We start from the raw sequence: 16000 nt of genomic DNA, 5'->3' as shown, positions 1-16000 counted from the left end.
TTTTATTGTAGTGAACTTTTATGTATAGTAGTTGATAGATGTTTTGAATTTATTTTCGTTATTGGACTTTATACCCAATGGCGTATACGTATATGAAAGTGACTGGTTTTTTTTTCAAGTCAATACTTCAACCGAATCTCAGTAATTAATGAAATATATTCACATTTCTGACATCAGACTCGGGCCACTTTACGACTGATTTTACTGTGCGTATTGGTGTGTGTTTCTTTATTCTACATTGGCTAGAGGTATACGGGTGATTGAGATAAAACAAAACCTGTTTTACTCCGCCTCAATGTGTGCGCCTGTCTCAAGCAGGAGCGGCTAGTATATTGGTTTTATTTTTAATTTAGTTCATTTGTATATTTTAGTTTGATGTGATGCCCATTACTTGTACACACTTTGCTTATGGGTCATATGAAGCCCGCCTCTGGGTTGGGTATTTTCTCGCAGTGTTGAGGACCCATTTGTGACCTTCGGTTGTTTTCTACTCTTTGGTCGGGTTGTTGTCTTTTGACACATTTTTCCATTTCCATTCTCAGTTTTATTTCTATTTGCTTTTTGTACTGAAGGAGAAATGTATATGTATTTATACTGGTTGTAAAAGTTTAGAATCATTTTATTGAGTTTTGAAGGCACCAAGTGACATGTACTACTAAACTTCTCTCGTCACAAACTTCATTCTGTATTCAAAAAAACAGAATTACTACTCAATGCCGTCTCATATACCATATACCACAAATACTTCGTATTGGTCTCATATACCATATACCACAAATACTTCGTATTGATGAAATTGTAAATGACATACTGCTAAACAGTATGAAGAAAACAATAAACTCATAAATAAAGTGCAAAGCCACACGACAACGCCGCTGCTCAGTTTATTAAAGATATGAAACAATTCATATAACTTGTATACACAATACAACATTTCAACAATATAATTTATAATTTTTCCAAACATAAAAAGCTACCCTTCAGTCCTATCAATCATATAATTACGATAAAAGGGGGACTTATAAATAAAAATTTACCAACTTACTTAAGAATTAAACTTTAGATAAATGTGTGTTGACGGTTCGGCGCTGTCGTGCTGAATGACCAAAACCCCCGTTTTGGCGGGAAAAATGACCGTGCGATAAGCACACCTACATACATCATGAACAAACAAGAGAAAATAATTTCACTCTTATTCACTACGTTCAAACGAAAGAAATTATATTTCTCTTGTCACAAACTTCATTCTGTATTCAAAAAACAGAATTACTACTCAATGCCGTCTCATATACCATATACCACAAATACTTCGTATTGGTCTCATATACCATATACCACAAATACTTCGTATTGATGAAATTGTAAATGACATACTGCTAAACAGTATGAAGAAAACAATAAACTCATAAATAAAGTGCAAAGCCACACGACAACGCCGCTGCTGAACCAAAGAAAGGGACAATATGTAAGAAAGCACTAATAATTTAATTTTGGAAAAAATATACTAAAGACCCAAATTTTGTGAAACTAACATTCTGTCCGAAAACGAGTCCTTAACGTAACCGTCTTTTGCTGTCTCCGACCTCCAACGTCCATGCCTTTTGAAAAGTCTACCAGAAATACCAAAATTACAAGCTGCAGAAGCTCCACCAGACCTTAGACTGTGAAGGCCAAAAGATTTTATATTTGGCACAATCGGAGAAAATGCTTCTATAAATAGCTCTCGCATTCTTGTATAAGAAAGAGGTTTGTTTTCTTTTCGGAACACATAATTTTCCTTGGTTTTTGTCAAATTCTGAAAAACGAAAACATCAGTATCAAGTGGATTATTGCTCCATTCTAAAAAACTCTCCAAGTTCTTCACAGGACATAATTTATTCCCGGTTTTCGCAATGATTATTCGATCACCATCTCTGTAAATATCCGTTTTCCTTTTCTGTATGAATACCGACATATGACTTAGAAAAAATTGAAAATCACAGGTTTTCAAATTCAGCAATTCAGAAACACGTAAAAAAACAGAATAAGATAACAAACAAGCAGAAATAGTACGCTGGTTGTAAAGATTATTTTCGCAATATTGTAAGACATAATAGTGTCCTATGAAAAAGTGTCCACATGGACACTTTTTCATTGAAAATTGGTATTTAATAATGTCCATTGCCATGGAATGGTGTCCCTCAAAAGGACAGATTTTTACTGCTAACAATATGAAATTGTGTCCACTCACAGGACAAATTTTCATAGTAGTTGCTATTAAATTGTGTCCTCCAAGGGAAGTAATACAAAAGTCATTACAAAGTTTTATTATACTTGAATTTTAATTAAAATATGAAGGATTGATGAGAAATTGATCAATATACAAATGTAAACAAATAAATAAGATGGAAGTGAATATAGAGAAATTTAAGTTCTAAGAAATTCCAAGCAAATGGTAATGACAATGAAAGAATAACAATAAGAAGGAAGTGTTCAATCAAATATGAAGAACTTTATAATATTTATTATGTCAGATAAGAAGGCAATAGAAAATAAATAATGTCCATTGCCATGAAATATTGTCTCCTAAGTGGACAGCATTTTACAGCAACCGTTATGAAATATGGTCCATCTGCAGAACAAATTTTCGTAGTGAATGTTATTTAATTGTCTCCTCAAAGGAAAATAAAATGGAACAGCATCTAACATGTATATAATTATATTAAAAAATATAGATATGAAGATAAGGATGGTATGAGTGCCAATGAGACAATTTTTATGTCAAAGTAACAATTAATTCAAGTTCGTAATTAAAGTTAAAATGCGTCCAGTAATAACAAGGCAATGGATATCATTTAATACTTTAATCATATCAAAAAATGCCCTGGCGGACACAATGTCCTGTGAAAAAAATGTCCACCTGGACAATATTATGGTAGTGAATAATGTCCATGTTCATGGACACTTTTTCATACCTGAGGACATGTTTTCATAGGAAATTGTGTCCAGGACACATTTAAATAAGTAAATATTGTCAAAATGTGTCCGGTGGACATTTTTCCATGGAGGACATTATTAAATCCTACAATATAACCTGTCGAACATCTGTGAAAGCATATCTGGAGTGATCGGTTCTTTCTTTTTAATCGGAACAGATAGACGTCTCTTAGCTCCTTCAAGAATATTTTTCACTAAATCAGAATCTGTAGGAGAAATAACACTAATAATTTTATGTGCCCATCTAATACTATAAAACGCTTGATTGATAGGACTGGGCGTACGATTTTGTTGCACTAAACATGCTAAATATATAGCCACATGTATTGGTTTGGCCGGTAAAATAAATTCACTAGATATTCCATTAGATAAAGCCCATTTTTTCCATCTCAAAAAACCATAATAATAATTTTGAACGGTGTTGTTAGATTTACTTTCGGTTAACAGATCAGGAAGTAAATGGATTTTCTCAATCAAAGTATCAGGTAATTCCAACAGATCGCTTTGGAAAGCCTGCAAAAACATATGTAAAAATAAAAATCACATTAAAACATAATGTACAAAGCACATACAATTTGTATATAAACAATTTCACAATCTAATGTTACTCGTCTCGCATTTCACTTAAGATTAAACCACCACCACTGCCCCTCAGGCCAACTGTAACATTACCGCCACCAACTCAAGAACTTTTATATTAGTTGTTAAAAAGGTTCAAAATCAAGTCTCAAAGCCAACACCCTGAAGGGTAAATCAATATTTCCAAATACTGATTTATTCCCTTTACCAGAAGTATATAATTTCTTGTTAGTAGGTAAATCTAAACAGCCTTTCACCTCTTTAATGAACCTTTCACCCGTAGGACATAGCATCGGCCAAAAGCTTGTCGACTTCCATAAAGGTAAAACAAGTGTCCCATGAGCAAAACATTGCCTCATGTAACTTATTACTTTAGACACTAAACATACAGGTGGTACAAACCAACCATTGGCACCTTGCCAGTTAATAGTGAATGCATCGATACCCATCGAGTTCACCGTCCAATAACGGGAATAAAATACCGTTAACTTATGATTGTCATCATTGCATGAACCCCCTGAGGGGTTCATGCTTATATATTGGCGAGTTTTAGATGTGTCTATGGGCCACTCGATATCTCTCGGCCGGAAGTCAGAATAAATTTCTCGGAACGTCTTGAAAGTTTTCGTTTATTTATACAGGTCTTAACAGGTCGTTATCAAGTCTTTGATGTGGTCCCTTGATGACCCTTGACGATGCAATTATATGTTTTAAAACGACCACTGTACACTGTGTGTATCTAGGTCAATTATAACGTGGTAGTGTCTGTTGTCTCGATAACATGTAAACTAATTATGTCATGGGATACTGTGTATTTCATCATAGACTTACGAGAGAGAACATTCTGGTTAAAATATTAATATAAGATCGGAAAACAGGAAGATAATATTCTTATCAAATTTATTTTATTCAATCCGAATCAAAGAAACATATATAAAATATATACTGTATTTATGTTTCTGAAAAAACTAACAATGGTTGAAATCAGAATGTTTTCAGAGTTGCAATTAAGAAATAAGCATATTATATGACAAGAAACTCTGCTTTGGTATTTTTAAATATTCATTTGTACAGGAAACATAAAAATTAATTCTTAATAAATTCTTGCAGCATACAAAAAAAAATGTTTATAAACAATAATCCTTATATTTCTACGTTATTTATTTCATACCATGTTGTTATTTGGGTTTTATGAGTAATTATTATTTTTTTTTTGTATTATTATATATCCATAAAAACGGAAAGTAAGATAAATTTATTAAATATTCAAATGTTAAATAGTCGACTCGTGAATAAAAATATTTGTGTGTTTTCAATTCATAAAGCATGATTTTGAATCATTGCAGCTCACATCAACCGTAAAAATAATTTACAATTATCACAACAAAATTTAATTACGACCATAATGTTTATTATTTTATACTGTTTTAGCATGGACTTAGAAGCCTAGCTTTGCTATATTTTGCATAGTAATATATTCACATAGTGGAATGTTTGAATTTGAAAATAGATTCATTCGATAAATAAAATGTCCATCAGTAAATACTTGACGTTCGTGTTTATTGATATATATATATTCAAAGGATTTGAAAAAAAATTACTAACAGGAACGTTAGTTTATTATGAAATTTCAATTCAAATTTTGTTTGTTTAACCTTATAGCATCTACATAGATGCTACTTGTACTATGGTACGGTTTTGAACATTGTATTCATTGTGTTGACCAACTATCCGACATGTCTTGATTCATTCACATTATAGATCACATTGTAAAAGCACACTATCGGTTTGCGTTCTCAAACATTCTGGATAAAATGTCATTGAATCCTGAGTCAAAACATTTAATGTAAACCGTTTGACATTCGAATTCAACTGTTAGATTTTCCTGAGTATCAGTGAGATGCTTTCTATTTACTATTTCGTGCGCTTAAATACTACTTGCATGCAATACTATTGAATTCATTTGTGGAAGCTTATGTTCGTTTTTGTTATCTTAATACAGGACACGGCAGAAAGAGCTTTACATGTGACTTTCAAGCATGGTCATCATTACTAACGGCATTCTGACCTAGAGTTGTTTCTATTTTATTTATTTTTTGAGTCACTGTTCTATTATAAACTTTGACCTGTTTGAAAAGCTAATGATTGTCTACCCAAAGAATAGATTCCTTAACTTTGTAATGTACATGTATTTAGCCTTTTAACTTTTTTCATTCGATCGTCACTGATGCTTTTCTTGTAGACTTAACTCGTGTCTGGCGAACATCATTTTAATTCTGGTATCTTTTTATATCTACAGACCTTTTTATATAAATTGGTTATTTCGAAAGTGTGTAAAAGTATTCATAAACTTCTGAATTAAGAAATTCTTCGGCAAAACTAAGTTTCCCTGTATAATGTTTGAATTTATTTAGTAAAATCAGGAAATCCTTAAAATTTGAGATGTTTTATGAGACCACAATAAGTCTCTTCATAAGAGGTCCCAATCAATTGCATGCCACAGGTTTCACCGCATACAACATCTGAACATGAGAACAAAATATACAGATAGAATGAAATTCAAAACAGTGTGGCTGTGGCTAATGATTGATACATTAAATTCATCCATTGACTGGGACAATTTAGGTGAACGTTTGTATGTAACGACCACTGCTCACTATGTACTTTTTAAAGACACTTAAACTATGGGGTCACCAAAAGTTCTCAACACCTTAATAAAGTAATTCGAAAAAATTAATCAGAAATAACACGATGTTTTGATTTATATCAATTATATAAATCAAAACATAAAGGTTATTTCTGATTAATTTTTCGAATTATTTTATAAATAAAGGCGTTAAGAAACCTTGGTGACCCCACAGTTTAAATGTCTATCGTGGGTACGTCGTGAACAGTGGTCGTTACAGACAAACGTTCACGTAAATTGTCCCAGTCAATGGATGAATTTAATGTGTCAATCAATGGCCACAGCCACACTGTTTTGAATTTCATTCTATGATAGATAACATAAATGCATCCAGAATTCTAGATTATAAAGCAAACTGAGTGCATAAATTTATATTGTGATATGTTTGTGCAATTTGCATAAATCATCTGGTTAGTAGAAATTAGGATTTGCCAAAGAGTTATAATCGGAAACATTATGTACAAACCCAAGTTATAAAAAAAATAGTCGAGCTTTAAAAAAGCTATTCAAATAGAAGCTGTAAATATATACTTTAAACTGTCTTCTTCTATTCGCATTCAATTATTTCAATTCAAAAGCAAACACAAATTCAGCAACAATCTTTTGGTGACCCGACAGTCAGTGGTCTTAGGTTCATGTATTGCTTTTCTTTTTTTTAAAGAAAGCAACTTGTTTGCAAACCAGTCTATCTCATGAGGTCCCCATAGGGAATCTACATACATAAATAACTGTTCGTCAATACCCCAATCGTCATAATCAATAATACGACTTATGAAATCCGCTTTCTCATTCAAGGTTCTAGGAACCCAAACTACATCGATAGATATATTATGTATCAAACAATTCTCAAAAATGCACATAGCAATATCCTCTTTCCACGTAGAACTCTTTGAAGCCTCACATTCGGACCACATACCATGTGCTATATTAAAAGGTGTTTCTACAACATAGCCACCATATCCTGTATTGCTTGCATCACTATAAACTACAGATTGACATGACACATCTGAAGAAAACTTTTTAACATTTACGTGTTCTAAATTTTCTCTCCAAAATTTAATTTGTATCAAGCTTTCTGTTGATAAAACAATACAACTATTCCACGAAGTCATACTTAAAATATCAATGCTTAAATGTTTAGACATGATATAAGCAACGTTACCAATGACGTATGACATGGACACTATTTGTCCCACTAAAGAAGCAACCAATCGTGCATGGACTTTGCCATGTTTAGATACATAATATTCAACGTCAGCAATAGTTTTTAAAACCTTTTGAACTCTTTCGTTCGGAATGGTTATAGTGCCACGGTTTGTGTCAATTGAATAACCCAAAAATACCAAAAGTTTCATAGGTGACCATTTAGATTTTTCATTTTTAGGAACAAATCCACTCTGAGTTAAATCTTGTCTCACTTGATTGGACATAGTTTTGCAAGTTTCTTACGGTCCGTATGAGTGCCTAAACCATCATCTAAGTACATTAAAACTTGTTTACCTTCTCCCCTCCACTTTTTTATAAGTGGTCTTGTGATCTTAGTAAATATATAACATGCTGACGAAAGTCCAAACGGGAGAACCAAAAACTTATACCATTTTTCGGTGTTTTCATGCCTCCAGGAAAACCCTAAAAATTCTGTATGTGGCATAAAAATATTAACATGGTGATATGCCGACACAATATCAAACTGGAAACAAAAAGAATTGTTTGTGATAAACTGCATGGCTATGCGAACATCTTCAAATTTTACACTTGATTTCCAAAGATGTTTGTTAACATGACGGAGGTCTAAAATAAGGCGTTTTTTCCTACCGTCCGACGCTGAAACTGTAAGAGGATTTACAACACGAGGTTGAAATTCACATTCCTCAATCAAACCCCTTATAAGAAGATCATGTATAGCTTCGGTAACAAACTCGCTATGGATGATTGTCGATCGATTGTTTTTTAAGCATATAGAAGGAGGGGTACTGTAAAAAGGAATTTTGTAACCATTCAAAATAGTATCTAAAATATAATCATAACAACCAATATTTTTCCAAAAAGAATAGTGACTTTTAAGCCTGTCCTTCACAATAATATGTGCCTGTCCCTGTTCATACTCGTAGTAATCATTAGTGAGATTATCCGATTCACTTATCGAAGATACTTTAGTTGTATTATTTTCAATTAAATAATCTATGCTACAATTATACTCATCTTTTATAAAGTTTGTACTATTTCGATTTTGGCTGGATAGGTCTGGGATTGAAGGGACACTGGCTTCTCCAGTGCTGGAACGATCCACAACCATAACATGCACCCTGTCTATTTTGTCGTTGATATCCGCTCGTGCTGGGTTGATTTTGATACAAGGCTTGACCATTGTACCATGACTGGGGTTCACGAAAGGGCTGATTTTTTGTTTGGAAAATATCAACAAATTGAGAAGGAGTACTGGGAGCAGAATAATTAGCCTTCTTAGAAGCAGACTTTTTCCCTTTTGCATTACGTTTACGTATCGCCCTACTCTCAGCTTTATTAATTTTGCTCTCATCGTCGGAGTTACTGGCCACTGGATTACTTTCATATTGCCTAACAGTCTCCCAACCCCCTTCACTACTATCGGCAATCTTAACAAGTTTATTTCGTCTTTTAATCTTGTCAATTACTTCAGTAATAGTTTCCCGTGCGTAGTCGGTCTTTGAATTATCAATGGCCCAAATAGCTTGTGTCAGTTCTTCTAAAAATTCAGTATTTAGTAGAAATTGAACCTTATTTCCCTCATATTTCCAAATATATTGAGATTCAGTTTTTAACGTTTTAACCTGGGAAGCAACTGCAACGGTAGACCCGTGAACTTCATGTTTTAATTCGGAAATGTCTTTCCTAAGTTTTTCGTTAAATTCACCCTGGGTTTTAACAGCTTTCATAACGTCTCTAAGAGACACCTCCTGTTCTGGGGTTTCCATCTCTTCAGGGTCCGACATTACAAAAAATTTACCAACTTACTTAAGAATTAAACTTTAGATAAATGTATGTTGACGGTTCGGCGCTGTCGTGCTGAATGACCAAAACCCCCGTTTTGGCGGGAAAAATGACCGTGCGATAAACACGACACCTACATACACCATGAACAAACAAGAGAAAATAATTTCACTCTTATTCACTACGTTCAAACGAAAGAAATTATATTTATGTTTTGTAAAATTTGGTGCTTTGTTACAATGTTAAACATGTTCAACTCGAGATACAAAGTGTTGAACAATATTTGGTGTTTCATGCATCTGGTTAAGGTTGACTTTTTGTGGTTTGCTGATATTTATTTTAAAAATATACTATATTCTGGTTGATGCTCTGGTACTTAACCGACAAGGTGCTGCTGAAAATGTACAATGAAAGTTATCTAGATGTTATTTTTAGTATCGTTATATGGATTATACTGAGAGGTAGAATAATAGTCAATGAGACAATAATTTTCAACAAAACAATAAAATACAAAAAGAAAATGTATAGCAAACCTATCTACTAGACAACGATCAAACAAAGCAATAAAATATGAAATCCAATATGGAGAACGACTAGAAGCTATCCTAAGTCATCCTTTATTGATGCGGAGGCTTTAAAAGGAAACTTCAGTCAAATACCAATTTAGTCAAGACACAAGCAATTTCATCTCTGCAAGAACTCGGCGAATTTCAACACTTAAATACTATTTAATTGCAATCTACATATTCCTGTCGGCAACATGGTGGTGATGAAAATGAGAAAGAAAAAAATAATCACATACATGAGTTTTCTGGTTTGTCTTTTATGGAAGATACTGAGATGTGGATTAAATTAGCATGATACAACGTATTTACAAATAAAAATGGTTGCTTTATTTACTACTAAATGGGATGCATATCTTTGCCACCAATCCTCTTCGCCAGACCGGCTTGGTGATTAAGGTATTCCACACCCTGACGTCCCTACAAATGTACAATCTTGTATATATTTCTAACAGATCTCCCTAAGATTAAGAGAGTAGTGCAATACATTTATACTACAGTTTTGGTTTTAGAAACAAATTCAGGGTTGTATACTCAAATACCGGTTTTAATATAAGTTTTTATATACTATACATATATTGTAATATTTATTTTTTTAGGTTAAAATACTAAGTCAGTTTTTGCAATAATGTTGTCTACTTTAAATGTGATGTATACTTAATTTACGTTTTTTGATTGAGTTAAGCCTTCCAATTGATATTTTATCGCGTGTTTTTCTATGTTGTGATGTTATGCTATTGTTTCAGAAAAAGGGAGAAGGTTTGGTATCATTAAAACGTTTATCCCGCTTCAAATGTTTGCACCTGTCTTAAGTCAGGAATCTGATGTACAGTTATGCAGTTGTCGTTTGTTTATGTAACTTATACGTGTTTCTCGTTTTTTATATAGATTAGACCGTTGGTTTTCCCACTTGAATGGTTTAACCAGGGCCGTAACAAGGGTTTGAATTCAGGGGAGGCAGGGTTTTGGGGACCGCCGAGTGAGGCCCCCAAGAGAGAGGGGTTTGGGGCGCAGCCCCCGTCGATTTTTTTCTCTCGGTAAAATAGCTAAAATGACCCGTTTTCCTTCAATTTTCTTACTTTAAGAAACATCAGTATTGCTTGGACCTGGAAGCATTTTTTATGCAAAACAAGCTGAGATTGCTGTTCGGGTGAGCCAAGGCTCCGTCTTGAAGGCCGTTGTTTTATCTTTAATTATTAACACTAAATGCATTGTGACCGCGGATTTTTTCTCAATATTGCTAAAAATCACCCGTTTTCCTTCGATTTCCTTACTTTAAGGTGGTATGGGTGTCTTCCTCCATCTTGGATTGTAAAAAACGGAGAACCAAAGGTCCAGATTTTCTATCAAGTTAGCAAAATTTGATGCAGGAATGCAGATATTTAATGTGAATTTTTATTTTAAAGAACCAATTTATAAGAATATAGCTTATAAATATTGATATTTTTGCAAATGATGGTTGTTTTTGGTTGTTTTTAAAAATAAATTAAATTGGCATTTTAAGGGGAGGTAACTCTAAAACAGAGCATTTTCTGAAGGATTCTACATGGAATTTTCCTATTTTGTATTTTAGCCGGAAAAACGTACAGTGACCCTATCTTTTCTTTTGATATTCTCAAAGCATTGTCTGAAAGCTATCTTTTCCTTAAGTATTTAACAATTCTATCATTTTGTTTAGTTTCTAATCACACAATTGTGTTTTTTCCTGTATAATCCATACAAAATGTGTCATTTTGTCATGCCCTGTAGCTTGAGAAAATGCGCGGTGACCTATCATTTTTATAACATTTTTCAACATATATCAATAGATGCTACGTTTTGGCAAAGTATGAACAAATTCTATCATTTTTATTTTAGACTCCCATACCACCTTAAGAAACATCAGTATTGCTGGATCCTGGAAGCAATTTTTATGCAAACAATTATTATCTGTATTTAAAGATATTTTTGCTAGAAATCAAACTGGTAAGTTAAAAAAAAAAACATACAGCAAGATCATATAACGTAAGATTTTTTTTATCGAGGACCTTGAATTTCAATATTGTTGAAAGCTGAACAGACATGTATATAACTACAACCAGGGACTTTCCATACTAGTATATACTTAGTATAGAAAGTCCCTGTATAACAAATGGGAGTGCTTAACTACTAAGGCATTGGCCATAATGTTCTTGTACGATTGGGAGACGTTAAAAAATGACCCAACAGCTGATTCAGCCAGTAACGAAGTTCCGATATCATAAAAGATTCACAATACAAAGGGAACTTCCTCTGCTTAATTGAGCCCCTAAATAAATGTAAATAGTTAAGTTTTATTCAAAATTGTCGAAAGCATTGCTGCAAAGTTTCATATGTGTTCTCGAACGAATACTGAATTACAGACGGGCGGCCACATGAAAACAAAATTAAAATATACTGAAACGGTTCACTTTCGATCAAAAATCCGGAAAATAACAGATATGTCACGTATCATGATAACACTGTTAAAACTGTTAACTTGTTTATAATATAAATTCAAGTTCTTCGTGTACATATTGTCAGTATTTAATTTTATTACTTAAAAAAAATTCATTTAGAAAATTCAGGGGAGGCAGTTGCCTCCCCTGCCTCATAGGTAGTTACGGCCCTGTTAACACTAGTAATTTTGGGACCCTCTATAGCTTTTTGTTCGGTGTGAGCCCATGCTCCGTGTTGGAGGCCGTACATTGACTTTAATGGTTTACTTTTATAAATTGTTATTTGGATGGAGAGTTGTCTCATTGGCACTCACTCCACATCTTCCTATATCTATATAATGTATATAAGTTTTTGATATTAAAAATAATTTATTTTCTTCAATCTTTGTTTTATCTCTTCGCAAATTTCTGTAGTTTGTGTTTTGTGGAAAGAAAATGGATGCCACCCTTGCAAACAACCATCTCTCTTTCATATTGACTAACTCCAACCAAATAACAATTTAGACAAGCAAGGCAAAACAACCCAAAATTCTGAAACGTGGACAAAATGGACGTCATCTCAAACGTACCCTGGTTACCAACCAATGTTGCTCTACCTTGAAAAAGTCGGCAACGTGGATACAAAAATGGACGACAAACATACCACCATCACTAGCACAATATTTACATAAGCTGCTCTACCTGGTCTACTGTTTTCTTATCCCTATTCTACTACTACTTACATCTTACTTTACTGAAAATTCTTGCTACTTACAATTTTTCTCTATCTGTAATGAACTTGGCCCTTTAGTAACAGAGGAAAATATTTTGTAAAAATTTACAAACATTTACAAAATTTATGACAATTGTTAAAAATTGACTATATAGGACCATTACTCCTTAAGGGGTCAACTGACCATTTTGGTCGTGTTTACTTATTTGTAGATCTTACTTTGTTGAACAATATTGCTGATAGATATTGACTTGATAAACAATTTAACTCCTTGTCAGATTCGTTCTAAATGCTTTGGTTTCAGAGATATAAGCCAAAATCGTCATTTTACCCCTATGTTCTATTTTTAGCCATGGCGGCCATCTTGGTTAGTTGGCTGGCTCACCGCACACATTTTTGAAACTAAATACCCTAATAATGATCGTGGCTAAGTTTAGTTAAATTTGGCCCAGTACTTTCAGAAAAGATTTTTGTAAAAGTTAATGACGACGGACACCAAGTGATGAGAAAAGCTCACTTGGCCCAGGTGAACTAAAAACAAACAAGTCAAAGTTATCTATTTGAGTTTCTTTAATACTTAAAAGAAAATACATATAGCACCTCTAAGTAAATGAGAGTTAAAATAAAACTGGTTTTATAAAATATCTTCATGCCAGATGAGCTTAAAATCAATATCAAATGAAACTGAAGATAAATAGTTCGACTTCTGTATTAACTAGATATTACACAATTACTTTTTTCCTTACCCAAGGAAAATAGAATATCATACTTATAACTTTGTTAATGTGCCTATACTTCAGACTAGATTTTTATGTTGAACATCATTGGATTTTAAGGGTTATTATATTCTTTTATTCTTGTTTTTAAACAAATCTTCAATATCAAACATTTTTTTTTGTGTGGAAGTCCAATATGTACTGAAAAAAAGGACTTTCTTCCATCAGCTTCAGAATTGATTTAAAAGTCATTGCTTTTTCAACTTTTCAAAACAAATGGAGATTAAACATGAAAATAATCGAAGCATATGGATGCATTAGCTGACAAGTTTGTGATCTTTATGGGTATAAAGTAGCAAAATATAATACTTTTCCCAGAAGAGGTAAAAAGGGGGAGGGGGAATAACAAAAATCAGAGAAGGTTGCAATTTGTTTATCCTAATCTTCAAATAGGATTCCATAAATCAAGATTCATTCCTTTTATTATAAAGTAGCATTTATAAATGTTACATACATTGGTGAAATAATACCAAAAAATAAATAATGAATGATTCTTTTACAATAATGAATACAGTAAGTATGTAAATCATGATTAGTGTATATCCTTAATATATTATCTTTTTGAAGCATAAACATATTTTCCAAACAATTAAAAAAAAATAAGACTGCTGTCAAACACCTAGGATTCTTTATAATATTTAAAGCAGATAATATTACAGAGGTCATGAAAACATGTATAAATAAATTAAGGTAAATATTTAAAATCAGCATATACTAGCAATTTGCAAAATAAATCGAACTTCAAAAACAGAACAAACCTGTATATTCAACATCATATGTCATTTGTTTGTGAGTGCATGAGAATTATTAATCAGTATTTGTGATGTATGATATAAATGCTACTGAACACAAGTGGATAGCTTAAAAGATAATGACTAGATTTACTCCGCTAATTATTAATGTTGTTTAGTGTTAAATTTAGAGTGCACATGATGAAATGTCTTGTGCTTAAATGTTTGGATCATGATTGAATTTATGTTGAAGGTCTTATTTAATGAAAAGGTCATACAACAAATATTACATAAAATTAATATTGTAAATGATCTATGTTAATGAGGTACAGTCAGATGAACATGCATACCATAAATTATTCCACTAAACTAATATGATTACCTATTTGCTTCTCATTTCTGAGAAATTTGGCACTGCACAAGGTATTGTTTTTCTTTATGTTTTGTATTGATTTGATAAAGTAATCCCTTTTTAACTGATTTTATAGTTGGTTCATATGTGGTCTGTGATATTGTTGGCTTTTATCAAAACTACCTCTACCCTTTTTTATTGGGAAAATATGCATCATTTTCATCAAATTGGGAAATTTAAAATAAACACAAATTTGACTGAAACTTCAATTTACAGACCACCGCTTTCAAGAGTCACCCCCTGCTTTAAAATAAGACCCCTTTTTGTCACTGATTATACATAAATAGACCCTCAAATCTGCACATATAGTCATTTTATGTATGAAAAATGTTGAAATGAGTGTTTTTCAGTTTTCATTCATGCACAATTACTACTGAGACTGCACTGTTTGGGAAAAAAGTTCTCTCGTTGGGAATAATTTTAAGCCATTTTTTTTTCAAATTGGGATTCTTCTCCAGGGGAAAAAGCCTTTATTCTCCAGTAATTTTAGGCAAACAATATCACTGGTGGTGCTGTCCAAGATAAAATGGGGATTTTGTGCAGCCAAGCATGTTTTACTATGTTACATTCTGTTAGTGACAGCGTTATTTGGGGCTAATTGTTTGTTGCTGTTTATCATATCTGTTGTTTGCTCATTGTTTTGAACATTAATCAGGCCATTAATTTTCTCGTTTGAATTGTTATATATTTGTCATTTATTTTAAAGGTGGTATGGGTGTCTTCCTCCATCTTGGATTGTAAAAAACAGAAAACCTAAGGTCCAAAACTTTTATCAAGTTGGCAAAATTTGATGCAGGAATGCAGCTATTTAATGTGAATTTTCATTTAAAAGAACCAATTTATAAGAATATGACTTATAAATATTAATATTTTTACAAGTGAAGATAATTTGTGGTTGTTTTGAAAAACTTTAAATTGGTATTTCAAGGGGAAATAACTCTAAAACTGTGTACAGTGACCCTATTTTTTCTCAAAGCATTGTCTGAAAGCTATCTTTTCCTAATTTATTTTACAATTCTATCATTTTGTTTAGTAGTTAATAACATAATATTGTTTTTTCCAATATAACCCTTACAAAATAATAATATGTAATTTTGTCACAATCTGTAGCTTGAAAAATATGTGCAGTTGTAACAAAA

The 16000-nt window shown here is 32.5% G+C and overlaps 1 pseudogene; it reads right to left on the bottom strand.

The window, feature by feature from the left end:
- Positions 1–3457: 3457 nt before the first annotated feature.
- LOC143069811 (uncharacterized) lies at positions 3458–8369 on the bottom strand (annotated as a pseudogene).
- Positions 8370–16000: the final 7631 nt, after the last annotated feature.

This window comes from Mytilus galloprovincialis, chromosome 3 (genome assembly GCF_965363235.1).
Source record: "Mytilus galloprovincialis chromosome 3, xbMytGall1.hap1.1, whole genome shotgun sequence".
In the NCBI taxonomy this organism is placed as follows: Eukaryota; Metazoa; Mollusca; class Bivalvia; order Mytilida; family Mytilidae; genus Mytilus; species Mytilus galloprovincialis.
Note: the sequence above shows the minus strand (reverse complement) of the source record. Positions and strands in the feature narration are given on the sequence as shown.